A 24,357-nucleotide genomic window follows, 5' to 3' on the forward strand; every position below is an offset into this window, starting at 1 on the left:
GTACTTTTATTTGCCGCGCGGCGGTTTTCAGTTTTGCCGTCGTCTCAATAATTGCCTGTGTAGGAATTATTATTTAAAATAATTTTTTAAGCTGATTTATTTTGAGAGCGAAAAGGCAGTGCGAGCGGGGGCGGGGCAGAAAGAGAGGGAGAGGGAGAATCCCAAGCAGATCCACACTGTCAGCACAGAGCCTGCCACGGGGCTCGGTCCCACGACGCCGTGACATCGTGACCTGAGCTGGAACCGGGAGTCGGACGCTTAACGGACGGAGCCACCCGGGGGGCGCCCCTTAGGAATTATTTTAAATGATTTAAAATATTTTGAAACTATTTAAATGCTTGGGGCGCCTGGGTGGCGCAGTCGGTTAAGCGTCCGACTTCAGCCAGGTCACGATCTCGCGGTCCGTGAGTTCGAGCCCCGCGTCAGGCTCTGGGCTGATGGCTCAGAGCCTGGAGCCTGTTTCCGATTCTGTGTCTCCCTCTCTCTCTGCCCCTCCCCCGTTCATGCTCTGTCTCTCTCTGTCCCAAAAATAAATAAACGTTGAAAAAAAAAAAAAACTATTTAAATGCTTAAAATCAAAGACCCATCACGTGTCTTCGCGTTTCTTCCTTCCAGAACAGTCCCTCAGACTTGTCTTTCTGTCTTCGGCGGCAGTGACATTTGGGAGGGCCCAGGCGGTTGTCTGGCTTCACAGGCGGCCTCTGCGTGTTCCACGGGCCCACGGCCGGGATCCGTGCGCCACAGCCGGTGTCGCCAGGCTGGGTGTGGAGACGGCCTCGCGGGGGGAGGGGAGGGGCAGCCCGGCTCCTGTGGCCGCCGTTCTTAGCGGCTCCCTCCCTCTCTCCACCTCGGAGCCTCCCTCTCCCTATTCACACCTCAGCAGAACATCTGAACGTACGTTTGATCGTTTGAAACCCCTTTCTCGGCATTTGGCAGAAGGGCTCTCACAAAGCGGGAGCTGGGCTCTGTCCCCTGTGGGCTCCCTGTGGGTCCGGGGCAGGGCCAGCGGGGTCCCGGCCTGAGCCCGTCCTGCCCGGACCAGCAGGCGCCAGAGACCATCAGACGCTGTGCTGCGCGGGCGCCGGCCCCAGGGCTGTGCTTGTGCTGTCCCGGGGCTCCCGCCAGCCGCCTGGCAGGGGACTCCGGTCAGGGCAGCGGGGCGGCTCAGCGGGCCCACGGAGGACCGGGCCGCGAGCACCTGGCAGGACGGTCCTCTCGAGCGCCGCAGCCCTGGCCCTGCTGCCCCCCCGCGCCCCCCGCCCCCCACCCCTGGGGCCCACGCTCGCAGGCAGCCCCTCTCTCCGTCCCGGAGCAAGAAGGCCTGTGGCTCCCGGCTGTGGCGGGGGGCCCAAGTGCAGTGCAAGCCTCTCCCTACGCCGGCACCCTAGGGCCCGCTGCGCTCCAGGCCGGCTCGATGCCCTGGCTTCCGGTGGGGGGGTGGGGGGGACCCTCGCCTCATCCCCCTGCTCTGCAAGGGCACCGGGGCAGCCGTGCCGGCTGGGGGCGACGCGGCCTCTCAGCAGACTGTCTGGGTCTCCCGGATTTCCCCTCCCTCCCTGCCTGCTTCCTCCCTTCTTCCCTCCCCCCTACCCCCTCCTCCCTGCCTCCCTCCCTCCCTCTCTCCCTCCTCCCTCCCTTCCTTCCTTCTTTCCTCCCTTTCTTCCTCCTTCTCTCTCTTCTCTTCCTCCTCCCTTCCCTCCTCCCTCTCTCCCTCCCTCCCTCCCTTCCCTCCTTCCTCTTTCCTCCCTCCCTTCCTCCCTCTCTCCCTCCTCCCTTCCTCCCTCCCTCCCTCCCTTCCCTCCTCCCTTCCTTCCTCCCTCTTTCTCTCCTTCTCTCCTTCCTCCCTTTCTCCCTCCTCCCTTCCCTCCTCCCTCCCTCCCTTCCCCCTTCTCTCTCTTCTCTCCCTCCTCCCTTCCCTCCTCCCTCTCTCCCTCCTTCCCTCCCTTCCCTCCTTCCTTCCTTTCTCCCTTCCCTCCTTCCTCCTTCCTCCCTCCCTTCTCCCTCCCTCCCTTCCTCTCTCTCCCCCTCCTTCCCTCCTCCCTTCCTCCCCCTCTCTCCTCCCTTTTCTCCTCCCTTCCTTCCTTCCTTCTCCCTCCCTCCCTCCCTCCCTCCCTCCCTCCCTCTCTCCTCCCTTCCTTTCTCCCTTCCTCCCCTCCTCCTTCCCTCCCTTCCTTCCTTCTTCCTCCCTCCTTCTCTCTCTTCTCTCCTTCCTTCCTTCCTTCCTTCCTTCCTTCCTTCCTTCCTTCCACAGCTGCTTCCCAAGCCAGCATCTATACCCCTGGGCAAATCCAGACAATGCCCTGCCTTCCCAGGTGAGCACCTGGGGACCTTCCCTCGCCTCAGGCTGGCAGGGAGGACGCAGAGGCTGTGGCTCATGGGCTGCTGGAGCCCGTGGTTGATGACATTTTGAGGGCCTGGGAGCCCTTGCTGCCTGGCTGCCCCCTCTCCCCGGCCCGGCCGCCTGCCCCACGGCACCCGTGCCTGGGCTCACTCTCCTGCAGAGAAACTTCCGGAGGAGGCCCTCCCTACCAGGTGGGAGCAGGGGTGCGAGGGGAGGGAGGTGCCTCATTTCTCTGCGGCTGTCGAGGCTCCCGATGGCCTCTCCCGCGTTCCAGTCAGCCCGGGCCCCCAGAACACATGCCTCAGGGGGCGTCACCACCAAGAGTTTATCTGTCTCCGTCCTGGAGGCGGGAGGTCCCAGGTGCCTGGTTTCTCCCGAGGCCTCTCTCCCTGGCGCGCGGATGCGTGGATCCCCGTGAGGTCGTGTTTTGCCGGCACGGGGCAGGCGCGTGGGACCCCCTCTGGGGCCCGGCGGGGGGGGGGGGCGTCTGTTCGTGAGCGTGGGTTTCGGGTCGCAGGCCGTGTTGCCCCGGGGCTGAGCCCCGGATCCCAGCTGTTGGTTAGCAGGACGTGTGCTTGTAAGACGTCAGGCCCCCGGGGTGGACTCGGGCAGCTCAAGGACGGGCACGCGGAGCGTTTTCGGGCCCGCGGTCCCCTTGGCCAGGACGCAGCCGGGGAAGGCGTTTGCACGGTGTTGCGGCTGCACCGTGCCGCCCAGAGCTGGCTCCCCGAGCCTGCGGGGACATCAGGGGACATCGGGGAAAGAGGAAACAGCGGTGCCCACGCCCAGACTCTCCGCGCTTGTGCAGCTGGCCTGGGACCTTCCTGACCAGCACGTTAGGGGCGTATTCGTCCTGCCTGTAAGTCAGGTGTTTCTGTCTGGGCTTAGAACATTCCGCGTCTGGTCACGGCGGAACATTCAGTGTTTGTACAGCGGCTGCAGGCCTTGACTTTGCAGTGAGATGGAATCCGCTCCCCCCCACCCCCAAGCCGCTAAGTGTGACTTACACCCGTCCGCGCGAGTCGGCCGCTGCTCTTTCTGGAGACGTCCGTGCCGTGCCGAGAGCCCCGCTGGGGCTGTTTTGACAGTCTTGACCCGCCGAGTCTGGGGGTTTGCAGGCCGGACCAGCCCCCACCTGGAGCACGGCCACGCCCATCCCTGCCCCAAGCTGCCGAGGCTGCGGACAGGAGACCCCAGAGGGTGGCTCGCTGCTCCCGTGCGAAGCTAGCTTGCCGGCCCAGACCCAGACCCAGTCCTCAGCAGCGGCCAAGTCAGCAGAGAAAGTCACATCAGTCGAGGTTCCCCTCTGTGTCTCCCTGAAGCCACTGAACCTGGGTCAACAAGCGTGGGGGCAGAGAGGCAGAAATGGCAACTCCCGCTTTCCACACCTCCCTTTGGGACTCGATGCCGGGATGACCCCCACGCAAGTGCCCGCTGGGCGGACCTGCCCCCTGAGGGGGGGGCGAGCGGCCGTGGTGGCACCCGCGTCCCCCTGACAGGTGGCCGTCCCAGCAGCAACCGTGCCCTGGTGACCGACTGGCCACGTGACCTCGGCCCCCCCCGACACCTGCTCCCCGGAGGGGGCCCCCCACCAACATCGGCAGCCTGAAAATCTCTCCAGGTGGTTCTTGACCTATACCACTCACTGTTTTTTACTTAAAATTAAAAAAAATATTTTTGTTTTAGAGAGAGAGAGTGTGCGTGCGAGAGGAGGAGAGGGGCAGAAAGAGAGAATCTCAAGCAGGCTCCACATTCAGCTTGGAGCCGGACGCGGGGCTCGAACCCACGAACCGTGAGATCATGGCCTGAGCTGGAATCAAAAGTTGGGCGCTTCATTGACTGAGCCCCCCGGGTGCCCCCCTTATAACGTAATTTTTAATGCTTACAGGATTACACTGTAAATGTTCAGAACTGGAGCCACTCAGTATATTAATTAGGTTTCATTTCTTGTATTAAATTTTGTTTTTTCTTGGAATCAGTGAGGGCTCCGTCCTTTCAGAGACGCCTCCTTCTGGACGCTGTTGATGCGGCCACGCTCTCCAGACCCACGCCTCCCCGCAGGATGCGCAACCGGTCCTGGTGTCCGACCCTCCGTCTCACGGCTGACGTGTCCCGGGCATGTCGCGTCCTCCTCCCACCTTGGCAGGCGCCCCTGGGTGGAGGGCGCCGCCCGGGGGCTTCCTTCCCCGCTCACCTGGCGAGCCTCACCCCGCTGCCCACAGCCACGGCCTCCCGTCGGGGTTGCTCCCTGGCCCTGACGTGGCACATTCTGTGGTAGTTTCCCGAGAGGGGACGTGTGGGAGATGAATGTTTTGAGGACGCGCCCGTCTAAAAATACGCGCATTCTTTCTCCGTCCTTGACGTATTTGCCCGCGGATATAGTTTTGCGTTGGACAAGACTCCCCCCCCCCGAGTCCCAGAGGCCACTCCCCGCGTGCTCCAGCTTCCTGGGTTTCAGCGGAGGTGTCCCGTCGTCCTGATTCCCAGCGCCCTGCCTCTCCTCCCGACCTTCTGGAGCCTTCGCTTCTCGGTGGCTTGAGACCTGTGGTCACCAGCGCGCATCTCGTCTCGTCTCGTCTCGTCCGCTGATACAGGTGGACGAGGTCACACCCTTCCTCCCGGCGTGTGACCTTGACAGCCTCCTGCCCCTTCCTCTGCTCTCTGTTCTGGACCCCTCACTTCGAGTTGCGAGGCCCCCTCGGCTGAATATACTTTTCTTACCTTTTTGTCCTGTTTCAGCTCTTAGCTTTCTTTTTGACGAGGTTTCCTCAGCTTTTTCTTCCACTCGATCAACAATTTTATACTGTTGTCACAAGAATTCCTTCTTATTCTTTGAATATTCTTTTTTTGTTTTAATTTTTTAAATGTCTATTTATTTTTGAGAGAGAGAGAGAGAGCGCACGAGCAGGGGAGGGGCAGAGAGAGAGGGAGACGCACGGAATCCGAAGCAGGCTCCAGGCTCTGAGACCCGGGGCTCAAACCCACGAACTGCTGAGATCATGACCTGAGCTGAAGTCAGACGCTCAACCGACTGAGCCACCGAGGGGCCCCTCTCTTTGTTTTACGTGGCATCTTACTTCCGTTTCATGGCTGCAATACTCTCTGAATGTCCGGATAATATTTTCTATGAAGTTTTTGTTAAATAGATTCAATACATAAATAGGTACTTCTCTCCCCCCCCCCCCCCCCCCCCCCCAAAGCTTGGGCATCTTTGCATGAGCACTGATTTTACGGGTCAGGCTCTGCGAAGCCTGCTGGCCAGGGTGGGGACCTGCCAGCCCGCTGTGGGACGTCCACGTCTGTCGATCTCCCTGCTGCCGCGTCAGTGGTTTGTAGGGGGGCCTGCCAACCTCGTTTGGTGTGCGAGCCGAAGGGCACGGGTGTCACGACCCCCTGTGCAGGCTTCTGGGGCGGCTCCCTCTTGGCAAAGCCACCCCCTGCCCTCAGCTGTTCCTGGGGCCTCCCTCCCGAGGCCGAGCTTGTCTCCGGCAGGGGTGGGGGAGGGCGGTGCGGTGCCTTAGCTGTGCAGGCTGGGGGTCTGGTGGTCCCGTTCACCACGTCTCCCCAGGACTCACCCCGGGCAACCTTGAGTGTCGCGGGTTTGGAGGCTGTGGGGGCAGGTGCTGAGGGAAAGGGGTCCTCGGTGGCCACTGCGGGGTCTGGTGGCCTTCACAGCAACACTTGGGGGAGCCGGATGGCGGCTTCTGCTTGGAGACACCGCCCCAGACGCCAGGCTGTGTGCAAGGGTGTCCCGGGGGCCGTCACAGAGGGGACGTCACAAGGAAGGCAGGCATCACGGGGGGGGGGGTGGCATCTCTGTGGTCTGGCGTTTCCGGATGGAGCATGTCCCCTGAGCGAGGAGGAGATCTACCCAGGCTTCAGGGCCAGGCCCACCCAGGGAAGGGATGCTTAACGTTTCTGCACCGGTGTCTGGGGGACAGGGTGGGACAACTGCTCGCGTGAGCCCCTAGGTGAGCCATCCCTGGAGACGTGTCCTGGCCAGACTGAGTCACACCCAAGTGCTTGAGGCACCGTGCAGGTGCACAGGTCTCTGTCACACATATTCCCGGAACCAACCAGCCGGTTCCGGAGTCATTCACGTTTCCGCTGAATTCCATCTTGTTCTGTAGGGTCGAATGCAGCGTTTTCCTGTCTATCTGGCTGCGGCCAAATTCTGAAGGCAGAGGCTTCCTCCCCAGTCTCCCGGCAGATTTCAGATCCGGCGAATCTGGTGACATTTCTCTCTGCACGTGCCTGTGGGAACGCAGGGGGCGAGCCAGCTTTCCCCCGCGTAACCCTGAAGCCTACGCGGGCAGGATTCTCCGCAGCCCCCGGAAGGCGGGAGCCGGTGAGGACAGTGTCGTGTGCGGGATCACACGGGGCCACCCCACCCGTCGGGGGCCAGGCACGCGTTGTTCCTTCCAGACTTTTCATTCCCTCACTGCTGTCAGCGGGCGATGACGGCGACTGTCACTCGACGCGGGGTCATTGGCAGATCCAGTGAGATGAGGCCTCGAACACGGATGCCCAGAGCGCAGCAGCTGAGCCGGACCCGGGGGAGCCCCTGCGACCGCAGGGGGGGTGGCGGGCCCTGCAGTTGCAGACACCCCACGCCTCACCGCCACGGTGTCTGAGAGACTCACGTCTCCAGGGGCTGCAACACGCAGACGCGTCTGTGGAGAAAATACAGGAATTTTTTAGGTGAGAACGTACGAGTCCGTTTTGCAGACAAAGGGAAGAGGTGTTTGGGATTATGTCAAAGCGTGTGGATTTGTTTTTTAACCACAAATGGAGATGGTTTTCCTGGTTTTCCCAGGTGGGGGGGGGGGGTCCGTGGTCACCCCAGCGGCTGAAGCGGCTGTGATTCAGGAGGCGAGGCAGGTCGGTGGTCAGTGTCAGAACCTCTGGCCGCCGGGGACCTTCCGCGATTGTGGGTGTGACATCGGAAAGGAGGTACACAGCGGGGGGGGGGGGGGGACGGTGACTTTTGCGGGCCCTCCGCCGGATGCAGTAAGTAGGTTAGAACATGAGAGACGCAGCTGATTAGTGAACCAAATGACAATGCTGTCCCTAGACCAGTGTAATCAGACATAAAAGCAGACAGAGCCCCTTCGTGAGTCACGGAGACTGGCGGTCCTTGGAAAACCCAGAACACACTTTGTTCTCATTTCTTCTTTTTTCTTTTTAAACCTTATCTATTTATTTAAAAAATTTCTAGGTTTATTTATTGGTTTTGAGAGAGAGAGAGCGTGCGCGAAAGAGGGGCAGAGAGCGAATCCCAAGCAGACTCCACGCGGTCAGCGCGGAGCCAGACGTGGGGCTCGAACTCGCAAACCGCGGGATCACGAGCTGCGCGGCAGCCAGGAGTCGGAGGCTTAACCGACTGAGCCCCCAAGCGCCCCTGCTCTCGTTTCTTCTATGGCGTCACGAGTCCACACCCGAGTCACTCAGAGGGTCCTGGGCCGTGTTCCTTGCAGAGCAAGGCCGGTCCAGACGCTTGTTTGTGGGGGGTGCGTCCCTGGAGGATTTTTTCCAGAAAGCTGCTGTTTCTCCGCGTTACAATAGTAGCCTAATTAATTTTAATATTCGCCTGACTGTGCATCTAAGCCGGCTGGAGGATGTGTCGCAGGAGGAGACACAAACAGGAGACGTGCCAGTCTGCGGTGTGGGCGAGGCGGGCTCCGATGGGGGCTGGGAGCCCGGCGCTCGCCCCCGGCATCGGGGGACCGGGCCTCGCGGCTGATTGCTCGAGCAACCTGCAGACACACTCCCAGCCCATTGAAATTCCAGGCGTCTCCTCATACAATTCCCACCTATGTAATTGTCAACTGGACCTTATCATCATTTATTATGCAAAACTGAATTTTTCTGAAGCGTGGAGAATGAAGTAATTTCGTATGCAAACAGTCAGAACTCTCATGTGTATTCTGATTACGTACATGTGGATAAATTCACTTATGATGAGTGACAGTGTGAGGTTTTGGGGCCGGGCCGGTCAATTGGCGAAAGACACTGATGAAAATGACAAACTGAGTGCCAGAAGTGTCCCCGACGCGTCCCGGAGGAAACGTGCAAAATGTCAGTGGCTAGCGGCTGCCTGTTAATAACCGAAAATGATGGTGTGTAATGAGCAGAGGTTTCGTGGTGATTGAAGAGTGATCTCTTTTGCTCATCCAGATGCCGCTGCGTAGAAATACCTATTGCTTTTTACTGACAAATGCTAATGACCTTTAAACCTTCTGCTACAGGCCCTGTGTGCCTTGGCCGAGTCAGGGGGTGACACTTCCTGCCTGCATGGGGCGGCATTGGGCGGGTGCGTCCCCCCCCCCCCCCCCGCCAGTCTGGCCTTTTGGGAGCACCTACGTCCAGGCTGCTCACAGGGCCTGACCAGCGGGGGCAGCATTCTGGACCCCTGTCAGGGAGCCCTCGGGCCCAAGAGAAGGGATGGAGTTCACGGGGTTCAGCGTGGCCCGTTTTGAGGCCGAGGGCAGCCCGAGGCCCCCCAGGGGCAACACGGACACCGGGAGGGGTGGGGGCTGTACCTGGGTTCTGGACAAGCACGGCGGGTGGGGGTCTGCACGTCGCGGTAGAGGAGAGCCCCGCGTGAGCTGCTCGCCAGGGCATCTCCGCGGCTGTTTGGAGCAGGGATGGCCGAGCCAGGCGGTAATGAATCAGGCAGGGATGACTGAGTCAGGTGGCCTTCCATCCTCGAGGACGGCAGGTGTGCAAGCCAATAAAAGCCACGAGACGTGGGGCGCGAGGTGGGGAGGGGCCCGCTCCGCGTGAAGACCCTCCTTGAGTGGAGGAACTCAGAGGCTTTGCAGGGTTTGGGGTCGGCCGGCCAGGGTGGGGGGCTGCCCCCGTTCTTCCCGGTTTTCTGCAAGTCAAGGGTGGGTGGGCCCGGGGAGCTGCGGCCGTGGCGTGGGGGCCGCAGGCTTCCCTGCACGTTGGGAGGGTGCGGACCCCTTAAACCGTCCAGCACGGGGCACATTCCCCGGTGGAAGTCCTCTTTAGTAGCTCATAAACAGAGCTTGTGTAATGCTCTGTGCTTATAGAATGAAAACCTGAAGCAAAAACACCCCCAAACCCAGAAAACTTAAATATAAAATAAACCGATTGAAACACAGCAAATAGTCCAGGAAACGGTGAGGAACATAAACCAGTAGGGTCAGCGGGGCCCTTCAAGGTGACACAGTTGCCCAGCAGCACTTCTGCAGCCAAAGAAGGCGAAGTCAGTGAAATGCGTTGGAAAAGGCCGACTCGCGCAGCCTCTCGGGGGTTGAATTATGTGCCCCCGAAACACACGTTTAAGTCCTAACCTCTGGGCCTGTGTATTGACCTTATTTGGAAATAGGGCCTTTGCAGACGCCGTCAAGTTAAGGTGAGCTCGTACTGGCTGAGGCCCGAAGTCCAGTGGCTGGCACCCTTAGAGGAGGAGGGACGGGGACACATAGGGACGCACGGGGGCACCAGGTCACGGCGGGTGCAGAAGCTGGGGCGGCACGTACACAAGCTGAGTGATACCAAGGGCGGCAGCAGGCAACAAAGGCCAGGGGAGGGAAGGAGGGACCCTCTGCCAGAGCCCCGGGCGCCTCTGCCCGGCTGACAGCCGATCTCGGGCCGCGGCTCCAGACCTCGCGGTGGGGAGGGCCCTGTGTGTGTTTCCCCGCCCTGCTCTCGTAGCCACCCCGGCAGCCCCGGACACGGCGTGTCACCCCCACGGGGCCAGGTGTGGCGCGTTCAACGTGTTAGAAGCTCGCATCTAACATTAAAAAATAGCTTTCTCGGGATCTGATGCGCTGTTTCCAGCCCATCCTTGGGATAAATCCCGCTTGGTCCTGGGGTATAATTCTTACTGTATATCCTGCTGGGGTCAGTCTGCCGGGGTTTTGCTGAGAATTTGTGCCTCCGTATTTGTAAGAGGTATTTCTCTGCAGTTTTCTTTCTTTGTGATGTCTTAGCCCAGTGCTCACGCCAGCCAACACTGGCCTCATAAAAACGGCGTATTCTTTAAGAAAAAAGATGACTCCCGATTCGTCATTTAATGACGCGCCCCAGCACCCTGCTCAGGATCAACACGCAGACGCTGAATCTCCAGTCCAGGGCACCGGGGCAGCGGATGAGCTGGGAAGAACCCCGGAAGTGTGTCAAGGCCGCGGCCAGGGGCCCTGAGCACCGGTACCTGCCAGAGGTGACGTCTCGTGGGCAGAAGGCAGGCTGCTGGAGAAGCGCGGGCTGCTCCGGGGGCCGAGGCCAGGCTCGCTGCGCTCGTGGGGGCCCCACAGTGTGAGGCGCCCCGACCTCATTCCCCTGTTTCTGTCCGTCAGGGCTGCTCTGCACGGGCACGTGGCCCAGCACCCACCCCGCCCCACCGGCCACTCGGCCGTCCCGGCCCCGCGCCCCGACAGCCACGCTGGCCCACCGGGACCGCCCCGTATTCCCACCTCGGGCTGGGAAGCTCTCCCCGGTCTCCAGTCGCCACCTGGACCCTTCCCCAGAGAGGCCTTCTTGCCCCCACGGCCCCCAGACTCGTCCCCCTGCTTCGTTTCTCCACACAGCCCCGTGGCAGCCTGGCCCTGTGAACCACCGTTGTCTCCACACACCTGAATGTGGTCAGGCTGTGCTCCCCTGTTCGTGGCTGCCGCCCCCGTGTCCGCGCAGTCTCACAGGAGTGTCCGTGCGCGTCCGCCAGCAACGCCAAGAGCAAAGCTGCCAGTGAGTGTCCTTGGGGCCTTCCGCGGAGGCCTCGCGTGCTCTGGCCAGGCGCTCACAGGGCTGTGTCCCAAGCCTTTGCTTTTGGCGGTTTCCTTTAAGATGAGAAGCTCGGAAATGCCCTTGCCTTCCCTGCACGGTTTTCCTCTGTGTTCTTGCGTGAACCGGGGCGTCAGGATTCCAGAACTCCAGAGCCAGGAAGCTCTCTGGCGGCATCTAGTTCAGCCTCCTGTTTACGGTGACAAATGTGAGTCCTGGAGAAGCCGACTGCCTCACCCCAGGTGCCAGGGTGGGGTGGCGGTCAGGGCCGCCACACCGCTCCTGGAGGCCCACGTTCAAGTTTTCAGCCTGGACGGAACAGCGACTTTGAAGAGTATCCTTAGGGTTGGAGCAGGGATGTGACACGGGGCCGGGAGGAACGTGGCTCCTCTGCCCAGGATACTGGCTTCCCCCGCCCCCGCCTTCCTCCTGGGACCACGTGTAAGCATTTGAGCTCACTTCCGGGGCCTGTGGTCCACAGGCACAGCTGGGGCCCCGAGGTGGTCTGGGTGGGGCTGGACGTGCAAATTCGTGGCCGGCGCGGACTGAACCTGTTCCCAGCACGCAGACCTGAATAAATATTTGCTGATTGATTGAATGAGTGAATGTATAATTTTAAGCCTCTGGCTCTCAACTAATCCGGGACTCCCGGGAAATCAGTCTTTGTGAAGTTTCGATCAAAGTCGCCTCAGATCCTTCTGGAACAAGGCAGGATAGAAATAACAACTTTAAAGACAGTGGACGTGAGTGCCGGTGGAAGGGCAGGAGGGACGCGGCTCCCCGCCTTCAGACTCTCGCCGGCCACCTACTACGTGCCAGGCTGCGAGGTGCCCCCATCCAGCGTGTAACCTCACCGCGGAACAGTCTCGGTCCCGCGGTGTGCGGGGGGACGCGGCTCTGTGACGAGTATGCACGGGTGACGGCGACCTGGGCGGTGCTGGCTGGGTCTTGAAGGATCAGCCCGGTTCCCGCAGGGTGGGGGGAGGATGCCGCCGTGTGGGAAGAGCCACAGACAGCGTGGGCCCCGCCTGCCGGAGTCCAGCCTGGCGGGGGGCGGCCAGCGTGGGGAAGGCTCCTCCAGCGGAGGGGGGCCCACCAAGCTGTGCGGGCCTGGGCTGCCTCTCCTCCGGGTGGAAGTGACTGCTTGAAGGCCCTTGGGCGGAGTCTTGCAGGGGGGCGAAGGCGAATTCGGCCGGGAGGGGCTCCGGAGGAGGCAGAGGAGCGGCCGTGCTGTGGCCTGAGGTCAGGGGGGAATTTGGAGCGCAGGCCACGCGTGAGGCCGCCGGACGGGCAGACGGGGAGCCTTCCTGTGGGCTCCCGATGTCCTTTATCCAATCCGGGGCTCTGGGACGTGGAGCTCGGTGCCGTGGGTTTTAGGTGGCAAAGTCAGCAGAGCTGTAGGTGAGGCGAGTCTGGGGGAGGCCGCGGTCCTTGGGCATCTTCGTGGGCGTGGGGGTTGGCCGCTGACGCTGAGACGGGACAGCTTCCCCCGTGAAATGCAGGGAGCCGCAAGGGGAACGTGGGGGGGGGGGGGGACACCTTCAGCAACTGAAGCCACCTCCGAAGGTAACACTTGGTTTGCACAGGGCTTCCTGTTAATTTTCGGCTGGTTATTTCACGTGCCGTCCTACTGCTGTGGGTTTGTCTGCATCGTCCCCACAGTGCTATTCGTGAACCTTCTGTCAGCCCCGCCGCTGGTAAGGAACCCCACGTGCTCCCCCCACTGGGCTCCAGGAACAGGAGTGAAGAGTGAGGCCCGCCCGCGGCCTCGGGGTCTTCCTGGGACCCCGTCACTGGCGCGGGCTTCCTGTTTACCCTTAATCACCCAGAACTCTGACTTCCGGATAATAGACAGCTAGCTTTCTCCCCAGCCCTAGCGTCAGGAGCCAGGGCGGACCCCCAGCCGTCGTCTGGAGGCAGCGCTTGTCAGGACAGTGAAAGAGTTCGACCCTCGCCGTCTGGAACCACGAAAACGCGCAGGAAGAAGCTATCCGGGGCGCGCTAGAGACCCAAGGGATGCGGGTCAGGGCACGTGTAAGGGCCCTGGGGGCAGGGTGGCCCGTAGGCGGGGCCCTGGGCAGACAGAGCCCACGGGTGCGCCGCGCCACCGGTTCCCACGAGGAGCACGCCAGCACCCCTGGGCTGCTTCTTTGCCAGGACGCCCCCCCCTCCAGTCAAGATTGCTTTACTGTGGCAGCGGTCTCTGGGTGACCCCATCAAGGACCCCCCTCCGTCGCCCCTCGACCCTACTCCAAAGCCTTCTTTCTCCCCGCGAGGCTCCGGCTGACGCAGCGCGGATTCCGGGCGCCGGAGGGGGGGGGGGGCTCGCTGCAGCTCGGGGACCGGGAAGAAGAAATGGAAGGAGAACCTGCAGACGCGGGCAGGTCGGTGCCCTGACAGCTCAGCCTTCCTCAGGGACCCGGCGCTCTAGACGTTCTTTGTTCTTTGACGTGGGGGAGGTGAGAGCTTTCGCGGGGCGCTGGGAGGGAGGGGGAAGACCCGCCCTCGGCCGCGCATGCGCTCCGGACCCAGGGCGGGAGACACGCGGGCGGGAACGCGCAGGCGCAGGGCCGGGTGGGCCGGGGTGCCGCGATCCTGACTTTGTGAATGGGGGCGGATGGCTGAGCCCCCTCCCCGCCCCACCCCCGGGCGCGGGGCGGGCGGGGGGGGGGGGGTGGCAGTCCTCCCGGCCCCAGGCGTGCTGGCGACCCGCGCCCGGAGCTCCCCTCCGCCCCCGGCCCGGCCACCCCTCCCACCTGGCGGGCCGCCTCCGCACCTGCCCCCGCCTGAGACAGGTGCAGCCCTAGGCCGCGCCCCCGCCCCCCCTCCCCCCGCCGTTCTCCCTCTCCCCTCCCCCTCGCCCCAGCCCCCGCCCCTGGCCCCCTGCGCCCCCAGCCCCGCTCCTGGCCGCCGCAAACCGCAGGGGGCGGGTCCCTGCTCGGCTACCTGTGCCGTGGGGACACCCACAGCCGGGGGCCAGCACGCATCTCAGCCCGTAGAATTAGGAAAGGTGGGCGGCCACCCACCGAAAACCCACCGCCCCGGAGCCCCTGCCCGGGTTGGAGGAGAAGCCGCCCCCGCCCAGCTCAGCGGCCCCCAGGTGTGAGGCACAGCAGTGAGACGATGGGGGGGGGGGGCTGGGCTGGAGAGGACCGTCACAATCCCGTGGGGGCGCCCGAGGGGGCGGACCCGACGGGGGCGCATCCCCGTGCAGCTTCGGCACACACGTCACCCTTAGATGTCCATTTCCGGGGACGGTAGAGGGCACAGGCGTTGGGCCCCCCCGAAGGCACGGAGTTCCGACCCTGGCCAGAATGGGATCGTGCTCCGCGAGCAGTGAGTGAGTGAAACACACCCTCGGTTCCGTCCGAAAGAAAGTCCGAAAGAAAAGAGCACAGACCTGGATACAAGTACCTGCCCCCGGGCACCGGGCAGGGGACACAGAGGGGACTGGTTGTGACGCAGAGGGTGTGGCCCAACCCCACGGCGCGAGGGAGCGCAGCCAGCCTCCCCAGCTTCCCTTCGGGGTGAGGGGCGCGCCTGGGAAACGAGCCTCCAGCCACGGGCCGCGAGGGGCCCGTGGCTGAGCCAGCTTCCTCGGGGACACACCGGAGCCCCGTGGGGGCTTTGCTACCCGGTGACCCCGGGAAAAGGTGAATGTTCTCATCCATAAAGTGGGAGTGAACTGGGAGCGCCAGGAGCCCCGGTGAGGACCACGCAGTCCCGGACGGGCCTCCTTGTGTGTTTGGTGGCCCGCATGGTGCCTGCTGAGTCCGGGTGTGGGGGGGGGGGGCGGTCTGGGGGCGGCGAGCCAGACAGGCTGGTGTCCGGGAGGCGTGGCAGTTCCGACGGGCCCCTGGCACTGGCTGCTTGCCCGCAGGGTTCGCTTGGAGACTCACTGCCGAGCGCCCTTCTGTCCGAGCTAGGCCCCGGCTGACCAGCGCTCTACCCAGTGAGCTGCCCTTTGGGAAATGGGGTCTGAGGCCAAGTGACAAGCCCTCGGTCAAGGCATGTGTAGTGAGTGTAGCTCAGGTAGGCGGGATTCTAGTACATTTCTGGGTGACATTTTCTCCCCTTTCCCAGATGTCACCTAGGAAAGTCACATAGCCCCTTTGGGTCCTGACGTTTTCATCTGTGCACAGGTGTGTGTGCATGTGTGGGTGTGTGTACACGGGTAGGCGCACCATGTGTATACAGTCGTGTGCATGTGTGCATGTGCGTGTGTGTATGTGCGTGCACACACATGTTGCAGAGGGAGGGGTGGGCATACACGGCCTGGGAAACATCTCCCAGAGCTAACAGTGTCTCCCTCATCATCCTTTTCCATCAACAGATATGGGCCACCTGCCTCTCCTGTCCCGACGCGGCTCTGGGAGGGTCTCCACCGAGCTTTGCTCTGCAACCGCAGACTTCTGCTTTCTCTCAGCCCCATTTGCTGCCTCCCCCCTGCTGGCTCATCCCCATTTCCTCCCCCTCCCCGACTCACCTCTGCACCGGGCGCCCTGCCCTGCGTCCAGTGCTCTGCAGGGCTGCTCCTGGCGCGTCCCTCCAGCAGACTGTCACTTGAAGGTGACAAGAAGGTGACAGCAGCAGAGCCAGCTCGAGCGCAATCGCTCCGCACACTGACCCTCAGGATCAGGATGCGGGAAATGGTGTAGACAGTGATAGACGGACGTTCCCGCCGGGGAAGCCACTCTTCCACCTCTCCCATCTCCCGGGGTCTGCCTTCCACCTTGGAACGTTTAGAGATCCGTCTTTTGTAAGCCACGTGGAAGCCGGCTGTTTGCTGAGGTGACTGGAGGGCACCCGGCAACGCTACACCTTGCGTTCCATCTCAAGCCGCCACACCTTCGTCCTGCTCTGGAAAATTGGCGCGTGGATCGCCGTGCGTTCAGGGCTGACCTCCAGGAACAGCGGCACATTTGTTCTCATTATTCACAGCCCTCACCACGGTCCAGTGCCTTACAGATGATCAGAGATTCCACGTATTTCGTCCATTTGTTAACTGATGTGGTTTGCTGCCGAGCCAGGACTCGAGAAGGGGCTGACCCTGCATAGGATTGTTGGGGGATTAGAGGCATGTCCTAAACCACCACTGTGCCGTCGTTGCTGGAAGCACATCCCTGAGCCTTCTGGGGGATCGATCCCTTTGCAACAGTAGCTCCCACTGAGTGAGATGGTTGGGGAGTGGGCGTCTTTGGTTAAACGGGCATTTTGGGTAATTGCGAGCGCTTACGTCTACCATCCATGGAGTATGCGTTTCCAAAGAATTAAAATGCATACGGTGCTTCTGGGGCTATATCCTTGTGAACACAGAGGCAAAAATCCTCAACAAGAGACTGGCAAACCAGATTCAACAGTCAACACGACCACTCACTGCAGCCGAGCGGGGTTTATTCCAGGGATGCAAGGATGGTTCGACAGCCATGCAGCCACCAACGGGATTCACCGTGTTGACCAGGTGAAGGATAAAAATCACGAGAACACCTGCAGATGCAGAAAAAGCATCTGATAAAATTCAACATCCATTTGTGAAAGAAGTCTCAAGGAAGCAGGTATGGAGAGAACATATCTCACCCTAATAAAGGCCGTATATGACACCCCACAGCTAGCATCATCTTCGACGGTGAGAAGCTGGAAGCTGTCCTCTAGGATCGGAAACAAGGCCAAGACGCCCAGACTCACCACTTCTAGTCAACTGGAGGTCCTTCCGGAACAATTGGGCAAGAAAGAGAAGGGCACTGAAATGGAAAGGCAGGGCAAGACTGTCACTATTTGCAGATGCCATGATGCCCTACGGAGAGGACTCTGAAGGCCCTATAGAAAAACCTGTGAGAGGGGCGCCTGGGTGGCGCAGTCGGTTGGGCGTCCAACTTCAGCCAGGACACGATCTCACGGTCCGTGAGTTCGAGCCCCGCGTCAGGCTCTGGGCTGATGGCTCAGAGCCTGGAGCCTGTTTCCGATTCTGTGTCTCCCTCTCTCTCTCTCTGCCCCTCCCCCATTCATGCTCTGTCTCTCTCTGTCCCAAAAATAAATAAACGTTGAAAAAAAATTTTCAAAAAAAAAAAAAAAATAGCTTGAATTTGAATTTATTTAGTTTAAATAATTTGAGTAAAAATTGTAAAAATGTAGATGGTGCCTTATTCCCAGGTAGGAAGCGTTATTTGAAATTTAGAATGTATTTTGCACGAAGAGTCGTCAATGTTGTTGAGATTCCCAGGCCGGCTTGCAAAAACCTTTAGCAGTAGAATAGAAAACAGTACTGCTGAAATAGCAATTAGACAAAACAGAATACAATCGCACAGGTTAAGGTCTTTAGAAATGATTTGGAGCCCCGCTGGTGAAAACGAAGGATGTTCGATTGCAGGGTTTGTGGGGCGAAAGCCATGGCGGTTCTGAGGGGAAGTCTGAACCCTTCAGGGGCTTTCGAGGTGAAGGGTGCTGGTTCCTTAATATCTCTGGTTGCACTTTCCGATTTATGGCTTAACTTTGTTTTGTATAAATATATCATTTTTATTCTTAGGTTTCTCAGCAACTATCAAGTTTTTAATTTTCAAAGAGGAAAAGAAAAAGTAAATGGCAAGAAACTGTCTAGATGGGCGCTTTCCTGAAGCACCAAGGTCAGATCGCAAGAGGCAGGGAGAGAGGAGTCTCCTTTCCTCAGCTGAGCTCACCACGCGGGACTAGCGAGGCCTCCTGCCTCGCCTGGAGTTTGGCTGGGCCGTGACCGGCCTCTGGCTTCTAGAAAGTGGCAGAGGCCCTGTAAGCTGTCCCAGGCCTGGCCCTAGAGGCGAGCGAGCTCCCCTGGGTCTCCCACCACGTTGGCCAGGGCCACGGCAGAGGAGCAGTGCGGGGTTGTTGCGTCCCTCTATACAGCGGGTCCTTTTCACTAGATGTGGTCGAGACTTTCTGGCAGTTTGTTATACACGGAGCCACTTTCTCTTCGTATTTTTTCTGTTCGGGGCTTGGCGGTTTCTTCAAACTATGCAATTAGGTCTTTCGTTAAACTCGGGACTTTTTTGAGTGTTACTTGTTCGAGTATTTTCGGCCCGTTCTCCCTCCTCTTCCTCTGGGACTCCTGTCCCGTGAAGGTGCGACCCCGGCCGGGGACGTGCAGGCTCAACAGCTCAGACCGAATCCGCCACACGTGCCAGACTCCACGACGATGGTGATAGCGTCGTGGCTGCACGGTCCCTTGGGGGGGGGGGGGCGCCGTGGGGACAGCGTGTCCTTCCGCGACGTCCAGCGCCGGCTAGAATCCTGGAGGCCGGGCCCGGGCTCACCTGGAGGCGCCCGGTAGTGAGAGACGGCGAGGGCCCGGCCGGCGCGGCGCCCTACGGGGGCTCCCAGGCGGGCGGAGGCGGAGGGAGAGGGCAGGCAGGGGTCCCCGTGCCCAGACAGCTCCCCCGGGCTGACGCACCAGGGACATTCTGCTGGCCTCTTGTTGGTTGAGGCCGCGAGGCACGTCTGCCCGGGCCCGGCCGCGTCCCACTTGTGCGTTCCGGCAGGCGGTGACCCTGGTGGCCTTCCACGGCGACCTCTGCTTCGGGGGCGCGGCGTCCCGGGCCGGGCCGTAACCTCCTCTGGGAGGTCTCAGCCAACCTCACTCCCGGGTCGGGGCCTCATGTGCCCTTCCGGTCCTGGGACTTACCTTTCGTCCAGCGCTTCCTGTCGGGCCGCCTGGGAGTAGGCAGGTGTTTGGAGCGGGTGGCCCGGACACCTGTCCCCGGCAAATGGCCGTGTGATCTTGGCCAGGCCCATCCCTCTGTGCCTCAGTGTCCCGCTCGGTAGCGGGTCGGTAATAACCACACCTGCCCTGGGGGACAGTCGCGAGGGTTCAGCGAACTTGCGCGTGACGAGCAGAGGGCGGGTGAGCGCTCACGACTGTTGGCTCAGTGCTCCTCCCTCACCCGTCTCGGGGCTGAAGTCGGGGCTGTCGTCCACACGGCTGCCTGGCCTGGGGCTGTCGTCCACACGGCTGCCTGGCCCAGGGCTGTCACACACGGCGGCTGTGTGCTCCGGGGGTAGAGCCCGGGCCCCTCACGGCCCACCCCTGCAGGTGCCTCCACGGGCTATGAGGGGCCCGGGCGGGTCCAGGGGGCAGGCTTGGCTGCGTCCACACACAGCAGAGCCGGTGACACGGTGGAGAAGTCTGATTTACCCCTGCACAAATGTGACAAGTTTTATTTTTCCTAATAAAACAGATTACTTATCATCTGGCAGGAGTTGAAAATTACTCAGTCTAAAAACGTCCGGTGAACAAAGGCTTAATTTCAGCAAACGGTTCTAAATCGAGCGCTTACGCAAGGCAGCTTTCGCTCCCAACCCGAAAGTTCACCCTCCCGCTTCCACATAAAAAGAGAACTTGCTCCCGAGTGACTCTGCTGGACAGACCACCTCCCCGCGTGGGAGTCACTGCGTCTCCGGGCCTTTCAGGGCTGGGGCGCCCCGCAGGGTGGAGGCTGGGGGTCCCGAAGGCACGAGATGGGCTGTAACTTCCTAGCGGAAAACAAGGAACGTGTGTGTGGGAGACAGAGGTAAAGAGAGAGACAGAGACAAAGAAAGACAGACAGAGACAGAGGGACAGAGACAAGGAGGGACACTTAAAGAGTGACAGAGACAGAGATAGGGAGACAGGGAGAGACAGAGACAGAAACAGGCAAGGAGACACAGAGAGACAGAGAGAGTTAGAGACAGAGATAGACAGAAACAGAGAGAGACAAAGACATATAGTCAGAGACAGAAAGAGAGACAGAGATAAAGATACAGAAGCAGAGACAGACAGGCAGAGATAGAGACAGACAGAGATACTGTGAGATAGACACAAGCAGAGATGCAGAGACAGAGACAGATACAGAGACAGAGAGACAGACATAGGCAGAGATACAGAGACAGAGATCCACAGAGAGACAGGAGGGACGGTCAGACAGAGAGACAGAGAGGGAACCATCAGCATCACTCAAGCTCTACATAAAGGGACCGCCAGGAGGGGCCGCTGAGTTTTGGTCCCTTTATGTAGAGCTCCAACGGGCGTCGTCACTGTCCCCTGTGGGGAGGGGCCTCCCGGGAGGACTCGAGATCGGGCTGGGGCAGGCCTGATGCTAAGTGGGGGTGTCAGGCAGGAAGGGTAGGTGCTCGGGGTGGGGGTGGGGGCCTGGGAGGGCAGAGCCAGGCCAGCCCGAGACTGAGAGGCAGTGTCCTTGCTGTGTCCCCGAGTGCTGTGGTCTGGTCGGCCGGGGCGAAGCGAAGTTCCCATCGCCTCACAGCCCAGGACCCGCGGCGGGAGGCGGGGGGCGGGGGCGCCTGGTCTCCAGCGGATGACACCCCCGCCCGCTTCCAAACCAGCCCAGGGGCTCCCAGTGGTGGCTGCCCCCCCACGTGCCGGCCCCGGGGCGTCTCGCTGTGACCTCGCACCTGCTTCTCTGCTTCTGTCCTCGCGTCAGCTGCCCGCCGGCTGCAGACGCGTCCCTGGACTCTTCCTCGCAGGAGGGCAGCGGGCCCGGGGTCCACACGACCGTGAGCTGGCCTTCCCGGGCGTGAAGTCCGGGGGGGGGGGGGACGGTCACACAGAGGGCCACCCGCACGCCAGCCGGGGCCCACGCACGTCCTCTGCTGAGGCTAGTGCCGGCTGCCCTGTGCAGTGAGCCTGTGGTCCCTCCCCGAGGAGGCACAGGTGCGGGGAGACGGGCCTGCGTCCGCGGCCCTCGGCTCCGGCCGGCAGAACGTGGCAGGACGGACGCTCGGCCGCCCGGTCCGGACTACTGGGAACGGGCCGGCTTTTCTTCTCTCCTTTAGGAAGGCCGTCTGCCGGAGCCGGATGTGCGGGCGCAGCCGCTCAGGCTAGTGGGGCAGGGGAGAGGCTCAGAGACACGCAGCCAGGGTCCCCGCGGGCCCGCCGTCCCCGGCCAGCACTGGACAGGAGGCCGAGCCCGTCCCGCGTGTCCCGGCCTTGCCTCCGTACGGCCGCGGCCCCGCGACGGACCCCACGTTACGCCCGTGGTTGAGTCCAGCCAGCGCGGAATCATGAGAGCGGAAAGGTGGTTGCCTGAAGCCACCGAGCCTGGGGTGTTTGTCACACAGCGGGGGATGCTGACGGTGCTTGGTGGGGGAGAGGGGGAGGAGGAGGGAAGGGAAGGGGAGGGGAGGGCGGTTCCAGCGAGGTCCCAGGCATTTACTCCCCACGAGGGACGAGCCCGCCTCGTCCTAAGGAAGGTGCTTATGAGCCTAGTGTGTGAGAGGCAGTCCCCAGCGTGGCCACAGACGTCCGCATGTCCGGAGAACCTGTGTCTCAACGTGAGGAAACAGAAGTCACATCTTTGTGCCGTTTCTCAAGAACAAAATTAAGATTTAAAAATGTATATCATTTTATTAGTTGTATTTACAGAGCAACGATTTGTGTGTGTGTGTGTCTAATGGTGACCAGTGCCAATTTAGAAGGATCTGTGTCAAGTCCTTCAAGTGACCCATGTCGGAGGGAGACAGGCCACCCTCGCGTCTCACTCACATTGCTGTCCGGTCAGAGCACAGAGGCGGGGGGCTGCAGGGACGGTCAGGGGTGAGGCCTTGCTTCCCCGTAGTTCTGGGGCCCACAGCAGGGGGGGAGTGTGGGGAGTGTGCGGGACTCACGTCCAAGTTCACTCAGGCCCTTTGCTGGGCGCCCCCTGCAAGGCTCCAGCCCCACCTCCCCGGGCCCCCCTCCCCCACAGGCACCTAGCACGCACCCCAGTTGCGCACGCCCCACCCAGTCCCCTCCAGTTCCAGCTCTGGGCGCCGCGGCTCCCCCGTAGCAGGCCGGATCCGCCTTGCCCACCTCCGCTGCAGGGGTGAGCTTGTTTGGGAAAGAAGGGGTGGGGCACAGGTGACAGGGTTTAATGGGGCCACCCTGGCTGCTGACTGGGGAGCAGAGAAAGACGTGCACGATAGCCCGGGCCAGAGGCGGCAGCTTGAACTTGTAGGGGGCTGGGCTCTGGGGGGGGGGGGGGGAGCGTCTGTGAGCCTGCGGAAAGGGGAAGGTGGGGGGAGGGCCTCCGGACGTTTGGGGCCCCGAGCACGCGGGTGGCTTGTGGGGGGGAGTTTGCAGTCCAGGAGGCCTAGCGGAGGAGGGGACCGGCTGGACGGCCCGGGGGGGCTCCCGCGGGCTGTGCAACCAGGACTCAAACCACACCCGTCCGACGCCTACCATCTGATTATCAGCCTCTAGGGGTTTGGGTTTGGGGACGGGACTGGATGCAAAGTCTGGGTGAGGAAGTCACATTTGGACAGTGGAGCAGGCACTGGGAGTCACATGGTCCCTGGAGCCCACGTTCTCCGTGGACGTGGTTGGTGCTTCAAAGCAGTTATTTCTGCCTTTAATCTTGTCGCAAGACGGGATCTGAAGCGCTTCACAAAGAGGAACACAGGGCAGGGCGTCAGAGAAGGATCAGCGCAGAGCGGAGGACTTGTGCCCGGACAGCCTCTTGGCCGCGCTCGTGGAGCCCTAGGTTAAGTGTCCCCCGGAGTCGCGGACCCCCATGCTCCCCCGGGGGGCCTGTTAACCCAGATTCCCACCCCCCACCCCCCAAGGAGACCTTGACCCAGTAGGCCTTGAGCCCAAACCTCCCCATGGCCTTACAGCTGGACAGGGCCCCCCAGTGGCCCCAAGCTTGGGCAGATGGTGAGTCTTGGTGCCCGCACTGCCCGGCCACATCCTCGTGCCTATTCAGGGCTGTTCAGCCTCATATTCAGGCCCGGCAGCCTCTGTTCTTCCCACTTGAGTCCAGTTGTACGTGTCGTACACTGCACAAGAGCCTCTGGTTGAGGGGACAAGTTGGGGCTGAAATCCAGCCCTGGCCTTGTGGGCCCCATGCAGGACGCTGCAGGGTTAGCAGCTGCTGTGAATAGAGAGATCCTGATGCCCCAAGTGCCCTGGCCTCAGACGCCTCCTCCTCGGGGCGTCCTGAGACTTTGAACACGATGGGCCAGTCCTCTCCGGGCACAGCTAGCACCGAGGCTGGGCTCCCTCTGAGCACCGTCTGGGGGTACAGAGCGCCGGGGCCAATCCCACCTCCTCTGCCCCTCACTGCGCTCGGCTCTGTGAGGCGGTGTTGCCACGCCGGTCAGGGAAAGAGCTGGCACCTCCACCCTCCCGCCCTGGCCGCCCCGGGGCCTGGGAGGGGACCTCTCTGCCCCGCCTCTCCTGCTGCCCTCGCACATGCACGCACCTGTGCGCACACGTGCACGCACACACAGACGCGCGGATGCGCACAGGCACCCTCCTTGTCTGCCGCCCCGCTGTGCCCACCCCCCTCCCACCTTCCGCGCCGTCCTCCCCACCCGCCTCCCCCCTCCCTGGAGCCCCTGGGGTGGGGGTGGGGGGCTCTCGGCCCCTCTGGCAGCCTGCAGAAAAGGCTCACGGCAGGCCAGGCACCCGGCACCCTGCGTCCCCTCCCGTCCCACACCCCGGACCTGGTTGCTGAACCCCTGCAGCCACGGAGGGGTCAGGGCTCCCGTGCCTTCCACCGCGTCCCGTGTGATCCTGATCTCGGAATTTGGGGGTTTATCAAAACAGCCTGGTTTCTTGCTCAGTACTCTTGAGATTTTCATGGTTTCTCCGTGATCGTGTTTTCCGATAATAACGCACCTTTGAACTTAGGAGACGTAGTTACAGGAACACCGCGGAGCGAGGTGACAGCCGCCGTGGGGGCCTCCAAGGCAAGACTGGGGCGGCACCAGAGCTGCTGGGCCCCGCTGGCTGAGGTGACCCGCCTGGCAGGGACGACGGTGCCATCACGCGTGCCCTGTGTGGGGTGTGTGTCTGTGTGGGGGTGTATGGGAGGTGGGTGCCGGGTGCGGGGTGCGGGTGGGGGTGTCTCTGTGTGCGCGTGGGTGTGTGCGTGGGGTGTGTGGGTCTACACAGGGTGTGTACGTGGGGGGGTGTGTGGCATGTGGGGGGTGTGGGTCTATGCGGGGTGCGGTGGGTGCGGAGCCCCGTCCTCAGGGCCTTTTTGGAAAGGTGGCCTTGACTGCTCACACACACCCCCCCCCCCCCGCCGACCCCGCCCTCTGCCGGTCCGGGTGTCTGGGTCCAGCACGCAGGGCAGAGCGGAGCCGCGCCGTCAGCAGCCCCTGCCTCTGGGTGAACCCCGTTGCCCTCTTCGGGTTCCTCCGGGAAACGACCACAGCCCGCGGGGGCGTCCCCGTCCCCGTCCGTGAGGGAGCCCCCTGGCCCCGATAGCGCACGCCCCGCGGTGCTCCACCCGGGCGGTCACGGCCGGTGCCGGGTGGGC

General features: G+C 61.8%; 3 long non-coding RNA genes across 3 annotated transcripts; 1 reads left to right on the forward strand and 2 right to left on the reverse strand.

The window, feature by feature from the left end:
• Window positions 1-11,685: 11,685 nt before the first annotated feature.
• On the reverse strand, window positions 11,686-13,740 carry LOC123607186. The gene is made up of 2 exons (XR_006716696.1): window positions 11,942-13,740; window positions 11,686-11,790 (listed from the first exon to the last, which is right to left on the reverse strand). It is a non-coding gene; the product is annotated as an uncharacterized LOC123607186 (long non-coding RNA).
• A 458-nt stretch (window positions 13,741-14,198) lies between these two features.
• Window positions 14,199-15,808, forward strand: LOC123607184. The gene is made up of 3 exons (XR_006716694.1): window positions 14,199-14,619; window positions 14,973-15,124; window positions 15,426-15,808. It is a non-coding gene; the product is annotated as an uncharacterized LOC123607184 (long non-coding RNA).
• A 636-nt stretch (window positions 15,809-16,444) lies between these two features.
• Window positions 16,445-16,785, reverse strand: LOC123607185. The gene is made up of 2 exons (XR_006716695.1): window positions 16,670-16,785; window positions 16,445-16,579 (listed from the first exon to the last, which is right to left on the reverse strand). It is a non-coding gene; the product is annotated as an uncharacterized LOC123607185 (long non-coding RNA).
• Between the last annotated feature and the right edge of the window lie 7,572 nt (window positions 16,786-24,357).

Source organism: Leopardus geoffroyi, chromosome A2 (assembly GCF_018350155.1).
Source record: "Leopardus geoffroyi isolate Oge1 chromosome A2, O.geoffroyi_Oge1_pat1.0, whole genome shotgun sequence".
Lineage (NCBI taxonomy): Eukaryota > Metazoa > Chordata > Mammalia > Carnivora > Felidae > Leopardus > Leopardus geoffroyi.